Source organism: Ascidiella aspersa, chromosome 6 (genome assembly GCF_963924565.1).
Source record: "Ascidiella aspersa chromosome 6, kaAscAspe10.2, whole genome shotgun sequence".
In the NCBI taxonomy this organism is placed as follows: domain Eukaryota; kingdom Metazoa; phylum Chordata; class Ascidiacea; order Phlebobranchia; family Ascidiidae; genus Ascidiella; species Ascidiella aspersa.
In genome coordinates this window covers 31966486-31982244 of record NC_139452.1, presented here as the reverse complement: position 1 = coordinate 31982244, position 15759 = coordinate 31966486, and the positions used below count along the sequence as shown (strand labels likewise).

At 32.1% G+C, this 15759-nt stretch overlaps 1 protein-coding gene and 1 long non-coding RNA gene across 2 annotated transcripts in view; one reads left to right on the top strand and one right to left on the bottom strand.

Moving 5' to 3' along the window:
- LOC146141301 (caspase-7-like) overlaps positions 1 to 15759 on the top strand; it is a 199967-nt gene that overhangs the window by 63171 nt on the left and 121037 nt on the right. The window lies entirely within an intron of this gene.
- LOC146141306 (uncharacterized) lies at positions 12849 to 15095 on the bottom strand. The gene is made up of 3 exons (XR_014501333.1): positions 15082 to 15095; positions 14468 to 14604; positions 12849 to 13688 (listed from the first exon to the last, which is right to left on the bottom strand). It is a non-coding gene; the product is annotated as an uncharacterized LOC146141306 (long non-coding RNA).

The window sequence follows — 15759 nt, the reverse complement described above, 5'->3', positions numbered from 1 at the left end:
GGTTAAGGTTTTTATCCTGTACTATTGTTGTTAATCAACAGAAATAAATATTGGCATTACAATGTCAAAGAAGTAAAGTGTTTTTAGTTGATTTTTTTTTAATTTTGGTTTGTGCAATATTAATCTAGACCAGTTAAATAACTTAACTAAAAAATAATCTTAACCAAACAATATTTTGGAATTTATTTTGCAGATCTTACGAGAGTATGGATTTTCTACAAGCGAAATAAAAGTATTCATCATAATGCATTGTTTTACCAATACTCAAAATCACCTGATGAAGTTGATGATTGGAAAAGCACTTCTAGGTTGGGACACTTGTCATACGTCGACCTTTACAACACGTGAGTCATCTGGATTACATCATATTCTAACATTATTCATCACATGAGTTTCATGCAATTTAACACATACACAGAAATGCAGCTGGAAGAACTGCCATTTACTTCTGTTATGCTAATGGAACAAGACATAAATGGTCTGTTAAAAATGGAACATCGTGTGCTGGTGGTGGTAAGAAATAGTTTACTCACATTGGTTGTTTAAATTTGCCAAACACCTAATTACAATAATTAGTTATCATCAATCTATCAATTGTCTGCATTGGAAACACTAGATTACTTACACAAATCTGTACAGGGTGTCTAAACAGTCTTTTGTAGACTGTCCCACTTCCAACTTAACAGATTCAATTAATCCAGTATTTTTTTGGTAAACTAATTTCTCAACGGAAACTTTAATTATATAATAGAACTGCCAAACACACTTCACTGACATTTTTAATAAAGCATTACTTTACAGGTTGGACTTATGATTTTATGTTGTACGCAAATAAATCACCAACCCCTGGACATAAAGCAATATATATTTACCAACGAAGGATGCAAGATATTTACTCGAATCGTTTGACAGACGTCAGTGCTGAGGTTTATTACAATCACAACACTTCAGTTGGAACATTTTTTGTACCAGGTAAAAATGTTTATGAAATTAAATTAAGAATTAATGTAGTCCAAAATAAGATATAAATATTTAATAAAATAAATTTTAAAAGCTACAATTATTTGCTGCCTTGAAGATGACAAATACCCTATAAGAACATAATATTTATCTTTTTCTGAAATTAGTTAAGCTATTTTTTTTAGATATTTGTGATATATTTTAGCTTTATTAACTGATTTTGTTTAAAAGTATATTGGTCATTGTCATGATTGGTCTTAGAAACAAAGTTTTGACTTAAGAGTTTATTTGTTTTTATTGTAGACAAAAAAGTCTTACTTGGAGCCAAATGGAAATCCAAGCAATGGTTGTGGAGCGATGAAACAACAGCAAACTTCCCTTCACTAAATAAAACAACTTGTCAGCAAAAAGCACTTTCTTATGGAACTAATGGATGGGAGACGGTTAATGTCAACTGTACAACTAAAGCTTACTACATATGCCAAGTCAAATGTAAGTTTTTGAATTAATTAGGCTTAAAAAATCCCATTAAAATTTAAATATGAAAAGGCAAAGTTTTTGAATATTATTATTGTTGCAGTTACCCCAACTTTGAAAGGAACAACAACTAAATGCAATTCTTCAAACACTACTATAATGTGGACCGATCAGTTTGGTAAAATAACAAACCAAACTGGACTCACAATCAACAAGGTAAGCTTCTAATTTCACAATAAAAATATGTTTGCAACGAAAGTTTACCAGTTCCAGGTTGATCTATCAACACAAAGTAATGGAAGTTTTGATTTCAATAAGCTTTCTAGCCTTCATATTAACTAGTTCTTGGTGCATAATCTGTTTATATTTTAGGTTGATGTGTCAACTCAGGAAAACAATTTAAACATTCAATCAAAAATTATTCAGTATATTAAATTACAAGCTACAATAGATACACTCAGACCAATGACAAAATATGCAATAAAGGTATGTTCTCATTGTGAATTTCAATCAAAATTTTGCAATCTCAACTTTTATTTCAGATCAGAGTTGAATTTATTGGCTGCAGCAACTTTTCAGTTGAAAGCAGGTTAAACTTGACAACAAAAGCAGTAATACTTCCAGATGCAGTTCCAAGTGCATCAGTGATCTCAAGCAATCCTTGTCTGTTGCAAGTAAACACAAACCACACAAACATCATCTACTATAATGTAAGTGTTTTTTAATTTCCCGAATTATTTCTAATTATTTTAACAACACGAGGCTTGAATAAGTAAACATCCTTGTAATAACCTATTTTGTGAAAATCACGTTTCTTTCTCATGTCAGCACAAACAAATATTAACCTAAAGCTTATACCATTGGTTCCTATGTTTTAAATTTCACTGTTCAGGTTTCGGCTTCAAGTGACATTTTAACAACACATCAACAGTTTGAAGCCCAAGGCAAAAATTCACAGCTGAAAATAAACACAACAAAGCATCCAAATGGAAGAAATATTACTCTAAAAGTAAACTGCATGTTAATGTGTACAAATCAACCAAAGTAAAGTAATGTGATTTGTTATGTTTTATCAATCTTCTGTCTGATAAAAACGCTAAATATGTAAACAGTTTTAGGCTTTATTTAATCGAAGGTAATGTCGCTGCAAAATCATTTAAATTTCAAACTTTAAAATTAGCAAAAAATATTGAATTATTCAAAATTGAACTTAATGTCGTTTCCAGATCCAAACTCTCACATGCGAAGGGTCAAGTGAACAAAGTGAGGTCAAAGGTCAATGTGGAAAAGCAAATGAAGAAAATGAAGTAAATGAAGTAAATGAAGTAAATGAAGTAAATGAAGTAAATGAAGTAAATGAAGTAAATGAAGTAAATGAAGTAAATGAAGTAAATGAAGTAAATGAAGTAAATGAAGTAAATGAAGTAAATGAAGTAAATGAAGTAAATGAAGTAAATGAAGTAAATGAAGTAAATGAAGTAAATGAAGTAAATGAAGTAAATGAAGTAAATGAAGTAAATGAAGTAAATGAAGTAAATGAAGTAAATGAAGTAAATGAAGTAAATGAAGTAAATGAAGTAAATGAAGTAAATGAAGTAAATGAAGTAAATGAAGTAAATGAAGTAAATGAAGTAAATGAAGTAAATGAAGTAAATGAAGTAAATGAAGTAAATGAAGTAAATGAAGTAAATGAAGTAAATGAAGTAAATGAAGTAAATGAAGTAAATGAAGTAAATGAAGTAAATGAAGTAAATGAAGTAAATGAAGTAAATGAAGTAAATGAAGTAAATGAAGTAAATGAAGTAAATGAAGTAAATGAAGTAAATGAAGTAAATGAAGTAAATGAAGTAAATGAAGTAAATGAAGTAAATGAAGTAAATGAAGTAAATGAAGTAAATGAAGTAAATGAAGTAAATGAAGTAAATGAAGTAAATGAAGTAAATGAAGTAAATGAAGTAAATGAAGTAAATGAAGTAAATGAAGTAAATGAAGTAAATGAAGTAAATGAAGTAAATGAAGTAAATGAAGTAAATGAAGTAAATGAAGTAAATGAAGTAAATGAAGTAAATGAAGTAAATGAAGTAAATGAAGTAAATGAAGTAAATGAAGTAAATGAAGTAAATGAAGTAAATGAAGTAAATGAAGTAAATGAAGTAAATGAAGTAAATGAAGTAAATGAAGTAAATGAAGTAAATGAAGTAAATGAAGTAAATGAAGTAAATGAAACAAGAAACCAACACAGGTAAATAATATGTTGTTAAACAAAGTAGGATAACATTTATTTAAAACCAATTTCACAGAAATTTAGCTTTCAGTTATTGTGTATTGTGCTATATTCCGTTGATATAGTACTTTCTCTTCTACATAATCATTGTTCAGTGAATAAAGTACGCTAGGTATTATATGAAAATTTGATTGGTAACCCAAATGGGTTGATAAAAAACAAATTAAAATTTATCACTTAAATTTACAGAAATTTTAGGTAAAGCAAGTGTTATATTGTTGAAACGTTGTAAACAACAAAACGACAATTTATTAAAATATAAAAGCATTCAAATATTTATTGTACTATGTACTATCTATTTTCATAATCATTGTTTAGTGAAAATAGTTGGTTATGTATAACATTAAAACTTGATTGGTAACCCAAGCTGCTTGAAAGGTTGTAAACAACAAAATGACGATTTAATTGAATGTTATGACTTTAGAATATTTATTACAATTACCAAAAGTGTGTATTGTGTTTCGAAAATAGATAAATATTGTTTTTACCTTTCAGTAGGCCTGATTGTTGGAACAGTTGGAGCAATAATACTGGCTTTGGTTGCAATGGCAGTTATGTTCTTTATTGTGAGGTAAATTATCACAGCTTCACCATATTGTAGGTTATTTATTACATTTGCAACAAATCTATTTATAATAATACTTAATGTTCAGATAAATGTGTTACATAGATAATGGCTGTTAATAATCTATTAGTTGACCATGTATAATTGCAAATAGTGTGTAGAGTACCTTTATTATGCATAACTGTTATGGACAAAGTTTATGCATTAAAAGGTTTTATAACAATAAAAGCCTTGGGTACACTATGCACGAATCTGTAACGTATAATTAATCAACTTCAATAAAGCAATAAATGACAATAATACAAGTTAGTAAAACCTCTTAATAAAGATGATGTTGATTTACTTAACCTTTTTGGCTTGAAATTCCTTATTAAGCCTAATAAATGCCTTGGTGTAGCAAATCCTTGCTTCATATTACAGGAAACGCCGTACTGCCAAGAAAAGTTTGCCGCCTAGTCTTGATGTTACAGGTTTGTTTTTGGAGTTGTTATGATAATAAGTGGCAGCCTACTAACCAACCAATTAAACTTTGTTAGTAGTTTTTACTACTACTCAGTTTAAGCCTTTAATTTTTTTTTAAAACTAAAACATTTATACTAGTTCCAGATCGACCAATTGGAAATGAACTGGATCAAATAAGTCTTCAAGGTAAGTTAATATAGGAAGGAAGTTAATTAATCACTTTTGTGTTTAGGCACAGATTAAAAAGACAGAAATAATGCAGCATTCAAGGAATTTGCTTTTATCAAACTAATAATTAATGTGGATAAAAATATACAGTTATTATGGTTTAAATATTAGGGTCATTAAATTGTATGTAGCTGGCATCATTTATGGTAAACCCTGGAAAAAAGTGGTTTTGAATCAATTAAAAACCTATTTTCTACAGCTGCCAGCAATACTGAAGCTCCTGAAATCTTGCCAAGACTAAACATTGAAGAGCCAAAGGTATGTAGACACATATGCATAATACAGCATCTACATAATAAAAGAGAAAGTGCAAATTTACAAAGAATTGAATTTTTATTTTTAAGCCGTTTGTTAGCGATAGTGATTGCGGCCAAAGCCTAATGACTTCTTACAATGTGTTTACCCACGCAATACTTAGCAGAGTTCGCGAAATATTGCGTTTATTGTAGTAGTTAACAGTAAACATTTTTTTTTCAATGAGGATTTTTCTCACGTTTGACGCAGTTTAGCACCGGGATTACGTATTTGCTTAAACATGACTCTATCAAGCAAGTCTAAGCAATTGCTGCTGCAACCTTAAGTTTTACGTTTGGGAGTTATTCTCATTTGACAAACGTCACAGGTTTTCGTTACTTAAAAGATGTATTGCATGCTTAGCCAAGTGTTGTGCGCAATAGTGAACCGTCTTCACATCACATGATTTGAAATTTCTATGTAGTGACACTCAAACATTTAGACATATTTGTTATGACATTTTAAAAAATATGGTTGCATTATTTATGTCTTTTACGAAGATCTAACGAATAACCGGTAAATATTCTATTTAACATGGGCAACGTCGGGTATTTTGTCTAGTTTCAACTAAATTAAAAAAAATTAAAAAAACATTTATCCAACCCAAGCCTAGAAGTTGCTGGTCTGAGTTTACTCGGAAGTATTGAGAAAGAACATGGAATAAGAGCAGTTTACCAAGAACCATGGGGTAAGTTGTTGTGGCTTGTGGAAATCACAACACTTTGATGAAATCCACATTTAGTAAGATCTTTGGTTTGTTGAATAATTTAAACAGAAAAAGGTTCTTAAACAGGGCGAGTTTACCAAGAACCCATAAGTTGTTGTGGCTTGTGGAAATCACAATACTTTGATGAAATCCACATTTAGTAAGATCTTTGGTTTGTTGAATAATTTAAACAAAAAAAGGTTCTTAAACAGGGCGAGTTTACCAAGAACCCATAAGTTGTTGTGGCTTGTGGAAATCACAATACTTTGATGAAATCCACATTTAGTAAGATCTTTGGTTTGTTGAATAATTTAAACAAAAAAAGGTTCTTAAACAGGGCGGATCCAGAATATTTTTTTTAATTATGAAATCACATCACAACACTATTTCATACATGGCTAAAATTTGTGACCAAACGTTACTTATTTTTCATGAAAAACACTTACAGCTGAAAAAAATGTCCCAGATAAATAAATAAATTTATATCAAAATTTTAAACTAAAACTATTATGGGCCGTTTACACTACAGCTGCACTGAGCCAAGCTGGGAATAAAAATCGCTCCAAAGCGTATTTTTTTCCAGCTGCACAGAGCTTGAGTTTAGCAAAGCATGAAAAGCTCAAAACAATAAAATTTAAATTCAAATTACGCTTTGCTCAGCTCAGTGCAGCTGTAGTGTAAACGGGCCTTTAATCCCAAGGCAAGTCAGTTTATCAAAACAGTGACTTTTAAAAGTCATCACAACACTGCTGTTTGCAATTTTTGATTTTATAAAACCCTTAATGCAAACAAAAAAAAGTTTACAAGTTAATGCTAGAGTTTAAAAGCAACAATTACTTTTGTTACTTTAGGACCTTTACTATGGGAAGAAGGTTATTTGAAAAAAGCCACAAAATCTCTACAGAACGCTACAAATCCTGTTTCACAAGAATGTGTAAGAAAATATCTTTATTTAATTATATCATCTTTTGTTTTGTAATTAGGACCTGAGATAATATTTCTTTAAGCCAGGGGTAACCAAAGTACAGCCCACAACATATTTCCTTAATGAAGATGAAATACAGTTGACATTTTGTTGAATGCAACACAAACTAATTTTCGACGAAGTTTCAAACTAAAAGACTTCTATTTAGGCGCGCCACAGTTTTTTGTTTCATAGTGATTTATATTTCCTTGGTATAACGATAATTAGGTTAATAAAGTTCAATTCCGGCCTAAATCTATCTTTTATAAGCATAACCACTTTTGTCTGATGTTAATTGCTAATTGTAGATTTTATGTTCCAATGCGAGTAATGCAATTTATATTTCCCAGGTTGATATTCTGAAGCAGTGCATTGGTGACGAAGACCCATTGTTGGATGAAGTCAATGCGATTTGCGAAATACTACGAAACACAAACATGATTTTGGTGAGACTAAAGCGAGTATAATATTGTGTAACACAGTGCTTCCCAAAGTTTTTATTCTGCGACCCCCTAGATTTAACATTTTTTGTAGGTTTCTGCTTTGACCCAATGAAGCACGGTTGTGGAGAATTCAATACAATTTGTTTTATATAGTGTCATCTAACTACCCTATTTAGAATTAGACAAATAGAGCTATTTACAAAGGTTTTTTTTAAGTCCCTGAATTTATTGAAACTTTTTGTTTTCAGGAAAATGATGAACTTACAATTCAAGGAGTCAGTGACTAACTGATCGGCGAACTTGACGAGTTTGAAAATGAAGATCACAATTTGCTGCAAAGTGAAATGAGCGGGTGGATCGAAGAACGAAGCGATTTGTACGAAATCGAACAAGAATTAATCGAATCGAAGAAGAAACACAGGGATACTTACCTGGCGAATCAGAAGCTGGAAAAAAGTGCACACCAAGGCGCTATCGAGGAACTAGGATACTATTTCCTGGATAAGGTAGGTTTTGTGGTTTAAATCTTTGGTGTATTATATATTACAGCAGTGTTTTTCAATCTTTTCTAGTTGGTATCACTTTAGTGGCTTTTTACGGTTGTTAAATACTATTTAGTTTGAAATAAAATATGTTTTACTTATAGGGATAAAAACTGGTGTATTTCCCAAAGCTGATAGGTTGAATGTACCTATTAGAGTGTTTGTAACCATTATTCCATAACCAAAGAAAAAGGTGAAAAGTATTGAAGATCACTTAAAAGAAGATTACATCGAAGGTTGCTTTCTTGACCTTGAGATGGTTGAACTTTTACGCAAAAAGAAAGGAATTGTGAAAGACCCGATTATTCATATTCCGAGAATAAAAGAGCGAAAGACCCAACAACCAAGACAGCGGAAAACTGAAAAAACAAAAATAAAGCAAAGGAGCTAAATTGTAATTTTTTGATGCGTTTTAAAGTTGTAATAAATTTAATACAAAAAATGCATTATCTCTAGTAGTATGTTATACAAAAAAGGCAAACCTTTAGGCTATTTAAAGTTAGCATTAGCATTTGGTGATTATTAATATATGCCACTTAAACAGTGTAACTTTGACAATGATGTCGTTAAACTTTAAACAGCACAACATAGCTTAAATCTTTTTAATTAAAATGCAAAAAGGTATTTACATACAAAAACTGATTGTGGTTCTAACAATATTATCAAGGGCCAAATGGAACTGAATAGGCTAAAAAAAAATATTCTGCTTCATGCAAATAGTCCCAAATGTTTTTTTGTTGGAGATGAAGATTATTTTACTAAAAATACCAGAAAAATGCAATTTTGCCGTTAGACATACTGAAATCATTGAAACTGGCCATGCATGGCAGCCAGATAAACACAACCTGCTTAAGCAAAGTCTGCGACACCTTTTCTTATATTAAAACATTCGACAATGCCCTGGGTGTCTAAAACCTAAAAAAAGTTGAAAATCAGGGTTAGGGTTAAGACATTTCCGTTGTCTTGGCATGCATTTGTTGAAGTAATATTGTTTTTTTGTTTTTTTTATTATGTTGGCCACAGCTTATTTTTGTTACATTTTAGGGTTGAAGTGACATTGTGTATGATTTCAAGCATAAAATATCAAATATCAAATATCAACAGTATCTTAAAGTAAGGCATACAATATTTTGATGAAACAAAAAGTACAATGCCACTTTTTATCAATTTTTTGAATTACATTACGCATATTCAGCAAAAGCAACAGTAAAAATGGGGCAAATAAAAATTGCAGATGCATACCGTTAAAGTTTGATGTTTAGATAGGGAAAAATGATAAGACTGTCGGAAATCTAATAAGGTAAACACAAAATACAAAAAAATAATAATAACATATTAGGCATTTTTTATATTATACTAGAAAACTACAACTAAAACATTCCTATACACAATGTGTATGACCTGTGATCAAGGTATTCTGGAGTTGTACTGTCCTACAATAACGGCATCCATATATAGTAAACAAGATGCCTTCGGAGAGGATTACTGAATTCAGTTGGTGGGGTTTACTATGAGGACTGGTCATTTTTCTTTGAAAAGAAGGATCTATGCCAGGGGTGGGCAAACTGCGGCTCGCCGGCATATTTTTATGGCTCTTCTGGTTGAATTGTAAAATTCAAAAAAAAAAACTGTAACGGCTACCAAGAGAACGGTTTATGAACGTCTTTCTTTTCTGATTTAGGTCAGCATTTCGTTTATGATGTAACACTAGACATAGAATCCAAAGAGTTAGTTAACAGTAAGTCAATGCAATTTCATTGCTAAGGTTTCAGAGATTATCAAATCAAACAATTGAAAGACTTATATTGATAAATATCGTGCGTGTTATTTTGCTATTACCGTTATTATTATTGTGTTAAATTGGTGCCGTTTTGTTATATTACAATTCTGTTGTTATTGCTGAACTTACATTATTTACCGTTGTTGTGTTGAAACAATTTTGTGGCTCTCTGGTACTTTTATTTTCTGCAAATGACTCTTCCATTAAATACATTTGCCCACCCCTGATATAAACAATCCAATATAATTGATATGCAAACAAAAAAATATGCCATACGAAATAAAAAGAATCGAGCTGGGAAACAAATTGTGTCCAGGCTAGAAAAACAACTAGCCTGTGGTGAGGTTTCCTATGAGGAATAGTCATTTTTCTTTGGAAAAAAGGACCTATGCTCTTGAAAAGGGATATATATATTAAAAGGCATGCGTTGGTTGGTAATATATTGTGTAGTTGACTATAGGAAATTTAGTTCTGGACTGTTTATCAAAATGTGAGTCACTAATTTAAAAGATTCCTTGTGAGTCATTGTTAAAAGACTCTTATTTTAGGCATGTAGTCAAAACAGAATACATTTACACCACAGCCTAATGCAGAAACATGGGTAATTTTCTGTGAAACAGGTCGGTGTCATAAACATTCGTTAGACCACGATTCCACAGATGATAAGTTTTACCATGATACTCCATCACAATTATGTGAAATCAATTTGATTATTCAATTAAACCAATATCTCTTACCGTAGGCCTTAATCATAAGAAAAAACAACAATAAGAATAGAACACTATATCACAGGAATGTTATTTAGGTATATTTAGGAACTGTAAAAAATTGAAAATTCAAATCTAAGCAGTTCTCGCACAAATTACATCACATAAAATTTTAGTTCAACAAAACTAGAACCAAGTTTAATATTTTATTAGACAAGAAACAATTATGATTGGGTCACTTTCTGCAAATTTTGTTCCTCTATTAAGTGTAGAATGCAAAATATCCTAGTTTTATCTCTTATTAACAGTCGTTGCGGTTGTTACAATAAGATGCATAAATTCCACGCAATTAAAATTTAATGACCTACATAGACCTTTCTGGGGTTGGTTTTGGCTTGAGACTAGAAACGGTGGCCCATGCCTGGCCTTTAGGCACCAAAGGGAAGTACGCAGCTCTAAATTCTTTTTCCGGAAGTAAACAAGATATCGAAATTTCTACACATTACTCAAAGTAACCTAACTTAGCCAGCAATCAGATTTAAAAAAAAACATTAAAATATTAATTAATATTCAGCCTTTTATAAAATGTGCCCTAAGTGACTTTCATAAGGTGATAGCTACGATTTGGCGCTCTTTCACTATTGTACGTGAAAAGTTATGCAAAAAAAAATAACAATAATACTGCATACCACAACGCTTATTGTTTGGGTTAGGGTGCGGGTTAGCGTTTGGGTGAGGGTGGGTCAAGTAATATTATGTTTATTATTAATAATAACTTGACACCCTCAACCAAACGCTAACCCGCACCCTAACCCAAACAATATGTGTTGTGGTATGCGGCATTTTAAGAAATTTTTTTTTTATTAATTTTTACGTACAATAGTGAAAGAGCACCTACGATTCTACTCTTCAAAATGAGATGTGACTCGACCACCAATTATTCAACGTCCAAAATTTTAAATCGGGCCAAAAGGCAGATGTCCCATAACTCGAGAAATAAACAAGATTTTTAGTCAAAATTGTTACACATCACTCAAGGCAACCTAACTCAGCCAGCAATATTAATATTTAGTCAGGCGCTGGTCTAGAATCCTACCACAACGTTGAAATGATTATTAAGCAATGCATAATATGTGGGTTAGGGTGTCGGTTAGTGTTTGGGTGTAGGTAGGTCAAGTAATATTGTTTAAAACTATTACTGGACTCACCCAAACCCAAACGCTAACCGGCACCCTAACCCAAATAATGTCTGTTGTGGTAGGATTCTAGACGAGCGCCTTTAGTCATATTCGGCCTTGAAATTAAAATGTGCCGAGTTTAAATCGACATATAATCACTAACGGGTGCAAGCGTTCAATAGCAATCCGGTGAAATTGCAAGTTCCCTAAAATTTATTGACAAAAAATAAAATTGGGAATTTCCCTTTTTAATGTGTTTATAAAAATATAATTAGACGTCTCGACTACAAGAATAGTTGACAACAATATTAGTTATCATGCTGTAACAATTTAAATATTATCATACAGCCATTCGCATATTTTAAATAAACTGTTTAATCGAAACAAAGTTGTTATTTGTTTTCATGAAACCAACTTTTAGATGAAGAAATGCTTATAATCTTGACGTAATCGTTTTCGCGCTCGACTTCATAGAAATCAGTTTTATAAACCAGTTTATACTTTTACCCAAGGGCGCACCATTTGGCCTTCGAACATCGTGGCGAACTGGCGATGTTTTACTTGTTAAATTCAAAAAACAAACTTAGGCGGAAAAAGCGTACAAATGAGCGCCTAAAATCCAACAAGTTCTAGGCTCACTGGTTTTTGTTCGCCTGTCCCAACACTTATATATCACCTACTCAAGTTAAGTCACCATTACATACTTTTTGGCCGACATATTCATGGTTTTGCGGGACTGGCATTGTCACTGCAGCCGTTTGGCAAGCTTTGGCCGCCAAAGTGCTTTAACAAAAAGGAAAGGAATGTAATCAGGCATAACTTGTAAGCTTTTGGCCGCCTTTTATGCAAATTGTCTTCACAAGAACAAAACTATTCCACATTCCCACAAATTACACCTTACAAGCAACTAAAACAACTGAAACTAAAACATACAGAGATGTCATTAACTGCCTTGAATTAATTTAATAACCCTGTCTGGCGTTATCTGCCAAAACCATAATCATATTGTTTTGTATTAAGTGTACCTTCTTGTTGTGCCTGCTTATATATTAATCTCTCATGTAAGTAAAGAAATCCATGTTCATTAAAAAATAATTTATTATTAAGATTCAATTTTGACCACAAAAACATTTTCAAATAACCAACAATTAAATTTGTCACTGCATTATCATTATAAAATTATACCAAGGATAAAAAGTTTAAAGTTCACCAAAAAGTTGACTGACGTAATGATACCACGCTTTTGGAACGTTTGGGGTAACGCTTGCAAAGAATATTTCCCGCATAATGTATTAAATTACTGCCGGTAAGGATGTGCATTAATACAAGAGAAGGCGGGTAAGTGCAAAACTGTACGCTTTAAAACAAATGGTTTGAACTTTAAGATAAAAATCAGTGAAAAACAACACAACATGATTTTTCGGACTCCAGTCATAAAACCGAAATAAGAACAACACAAACGTCAGAATAAGACACAGTTCGGAGCAAGACCAAAATACGACTAATACCTATCAGTCGTAATACGAAAAAATCGGATTAAGACCTAAACCGTCGAAATAACACCTAAATGGCCAGAAGCAGGCCTATTCAAAGGTGCCAAAACAGCGACGCCCTTGTGGCGCCGGTAAAACTAGGGCGTTCAAACGTCGACACCAAACCGGCCCATGCCAGACCGACGGCCCCCGATTGTCCCATACCCTCTATCTACAGTTTCAGGCGTTATTTTGGCCATTTAGGCCCTATTTCGATGAATTTAGAACATATTCCGACAGATTTATATCTTATTACGACGGTTTATTATGTCGTTGGGCTTTATAATACTCTGGTATTGTAGATTATTGTGCTTTAGATATGGTTGCTTTGTAGGTTTAATGTAAATTAACAACAATTAAATGTAAATTAACTAACAGACATTGTATAAAACAAATTTCAAGTAGAGGCTTACAATAATATTAAAAATACAATTTAAACAAGTGCAGCAAAATGCATAGGTATAGTCGTTGTCTAAAAAGGTTCTTTCTTCGAATGTGTGATGGCAATTGGGAAACATCTGCACGTTCTTCTTAATCAGCTGCTCGACATTATAAGGCAGGTGTGCCTGGCAAAACAAATTGCAATAGGCTACTTTATATTTGTTTTTACCTTAAGGTAGCAGTGTTGAGTTAATTAGTTAATATTGAAGAAAACCAAAGGTGGTCGCTAGGTTCGGTATTTACCGTTCTAATGATGCGAATTTCCGAAGCTCGCTAGGCTTATTTCATGTTTAAATCGGCAAATAAAACCCATTGCTCCATGTAGCTTGAAAAGCGGCGCGTTTCTCACGCTATTAAAACATTTAGAAGTTATATCGTTGGTATTATGTGTTCTGTTGGAGGGAAAGATTCTGTTGTTGCAAAAAACATACCAAGCTGTTAGCTCCATTATGATTAAATCGATGAAACACCCTGGTTTTATCTGTTCGTTAAATTCTGAAAAACTCGCAGCTTACAAAGTTGAATGGACTTGCCTTTAGCCCAGCCTGTCGCGTCTTGATGGGTGCTGCTATTTTTGTTCACTATCTTTCTGTTTTGTTGATGTTTGCGTAATAATGTAATAATAATTAAATATTACAAAAATTAAAAATCATGAAAAGTGGATTGCTAAAATTTACTCACTAAATCAGCGGTTTACAAATCATATTGTAACAAAAGGTGAGTGGTCTACGATGGCACAGACATACTAGCAAAGTTACCGTGTAAATATAAGTAACCGGGTGGCACAATAAAAAAGACAAGTTGTATGAGATTTCGTACAACCGTGCTTTATCAGGTCAAAGTAAAAAATCACGGTTGTGCGAAAGCTTGTCGAGAATGCAATACAAGGTGTAAACATACCAACCTGTCAGTCGCCCCAGATGTCTTTAGATTCAGCTATTTCGGCCGCTGTACATCGGTCACTTGGCTCGAAGCAAAGCATTTTCCTGATATTCTTAAGGACTGCGTTTTGCTGCGTCGGATTCAGGTCGACCTTTAAATCTGACAAAACGATTAAAAACTGTTTTGGTTAAGCTCTAATACATTTTTTGTTAAAGTGTTATGGTTATCTATCTTATAATAACAGCTATACGCAAAATATTGAAGGGTGTTTTTTAATGTTGTTAAATGTAATACAGTAGCTAGCTTGAAAAAATTGTTTTTTTTTAGCAAAATTTACCTAACTTAATTTGTTTGCAAATAATATCTGTCCAACCATGGTAAATAATATTAATAAGTAAAGTAATTCAAAATTAACTTCAAGGCAATCCGTGGATGCATTGATATATAGTGGACCAGTGACCTTCAAGATATTGTTTGATTTTATGGTTGTTATTTTGGGCTGAAGTACTTAACATTACAATTTTTATCTGTTTACGCTTTTTTTGTCTGATCAAAGCCGATGGTTTGGGCTAACATTAATAATTAGGAAAACAAAATTACGGATTAAAAAATTGCCTAAACTTATTTGTTATTTACCTTTTAACTCCAGTATGGGTGCTATTCGATCTGTTACTCTGCCGCGGTGACGATTCATGCCTCCAAAAGGATGACCTTTTCCATTGGTCAATACAAAGTACCACATTATTCCAAAACTAAATATGTCGTAGGATGGCATCTGGATGTGAGTTTTAATTGTAATTTTTTTGTGTCTTTTAAACCATAAATATTACAACTGAACCACATTATCAATAGAATATTTTTGTGTTATTAGGACACAAGTAGCATACCCATACATATTATTTACAACGCATAATCAAATACTTACAAGTTTATCAGCGACATTTGTACAAGATATGGCTTCAGGAGACATATATTCTTCACTGCTCAGTAGTTTAGTGATATGAAGAGAACCAGTCCGGTTCGGCAGTTTCGGGGTAACTCCAATATCTGATAGTTTTACAACAGCCTTCCCGGTTTCGTCAAGTGTTAATAGGAAATTATTCGGCTTGATGGCACCATGAACTAATATAAACATGTAATTTCAAACGTTATTATTCAAAAAGGTATTCAAAAGAGCTAATAAAAAACAAATGCGTGACAAACATCTTTGCTAAACGTATAAATAATATAAATAAAAGCAAGCAAACCAATCAACCCACTGAAGTGACTTTTTTAATACATTTGTGCTTGTTTCTTTATTTCAGTAAAATGTTT